Consider the following 1,782-nt stretch of genomic DNA (forward strand, 5'->3'; position numbering starts at 1 on the left):
CTTCCGGAGCTAAAGGGTGTAGGGGCGGTCAAGGAGGCGCAATGTGGTACAATTATGCAAAAAAAATCGATTTCGCGCCAAGCTATTCTAGTGCAGCGGATGTAAACGGCTCGAGTCGTTGCTGTAAGGAGCGCGAGATGGGCGTCGGAGAGGCAGTGCTGCCCACAGTACGGGCTCGTCGTCTCGGAGCTTTGGTTGGTGCTTCTGGGTGCCTCCAATGATTGCTTCGATCGCCGCATTGCATGTCCCACAGACGCACTTCAACGTCAAATACCAGTATCCTGGTTCCCCCATCCCTGTGGGCCAGGGGCGCATTTGATATTTCAATGCGGAGGCATCCACTACGTCAAGGAGCATCACGAGGGGTATCCCAGTGTAAATTTTGATACATTTTTCCTTTCTTGTTATAGGAATATCACTGGCGAGTGCTTGAGAGAGAGCTATCTTGCCCGGTGAGGTGTTCGAGCCGTCGTAAAAGTCGAAGCAGCTACTCCATGGTCGGACAGGCAGCAGCCTCAACATCGGACAAGAAACGCGCCATCGAGAGCTACTTGAAGTACAGTAGCCGTAATGTGGATACTAACACATCGTTAGCTTCGCTCGAATGATTGCTCGGTCGGGGCCCAGCGCCAACGACGTCGGACCAGATGCGACCGCACTCGCTGACGACGGTCGACGCAAGGGCTTGTCGTCTCATCATCACAACGGTCATTTATCGCTTGTCAAGCGTGTATCTGGCACTCTTTCAAGCTTGGTGCTCTACGTGTTGAAGCGCGCAGCTGCCGGTCAAGAGATCGGGCATGGGACCGGCCTTTCTGGTCGGACAGACGCGTCCGTGGCTGCAGAAAGCTACGACGATGCCGCAACACAAGTTTGTATGCATATATTAATTGGACGAGTACTCTGGGACCCATTAAAGGGTGCGTCATTGCCGGCATAAGTGGTTCCGCGCCGCCTGCAACGACGTGGCCGTGTGTGCGGCTGGAATTCACCGCGTCAACACGTGGGTCCATCTGATGTCGATTGTGACAGGTGGGACTGACCCATGACCCAAGTATGGGTGCCTTTGTTGCTAACTTGCTGTCTTGGACGCCGCACAGATCATCTCCGCCGGATTCTCCCCACAAAGACGCGCGCCCGTAGTAGTATAAGCTTGGCGGGGACGCCAGTGACCAACGATTTCGTCCCAAAGACGAGGAGGGGAAGCTTACAACGCGAGGTCGAAATGCCAGGCGGGAGGGGGAAAAGGTGGCGATCTGTTCGACCAAGATCATGTCCTGGCACAGACCACCACGCGAGGGTTGCTCCGACCTTGAAGTTCGTGATCTGCTCACACCTTGTTGAGCCACACAGTATAGCGCCACACACAGTCCTTGCGCTCTATTCGCTTGATGGCGGCTACATGCTGTGCCTTGGCTGACACGGTCGTGACAAGCGATGTTGTGCAGCACGATATGCGTGACTTCAAGTACATCCGTGCAGGGCCCGCTCCAGAGATAACGCTTTGGATGGCGAGCGGACGGGACGTAGCAGCCGCTGGCAACTTCAATTAGGTGCGAACTTGAAGTTGGACGTATCATCGACGCGCCATATAGACCTCAACTGATCAACCGATCAAAGGTCAAAAGATCCGGAGCAGCCCATCAGTCAACCCTATCTTTGCCCCCGCGCCGCGTTGGTTGAAGCTACCGCGGCAACGATTGAACGCGTCGATCGGTTCACAAACCACACTTTCACTTTTGCTTTGTCCATGGCATCGACGCCCAAGAACGACTATGCGGT

Source organism: Saprolegnia diclina (genome assembly GCF_000281045.1).
Source record: "Saprolegnia diclina VS20 unplaced genomic scaffold supercont1.172, whole genome shotgun sequence".
NCBI classification, from domain to species: Eukaryota; Oomycota; class Saprolegniomycetes; order Saprolegniales; family Saprolegniaceae; genus Saprolegnia; species Saprolegnia diclina.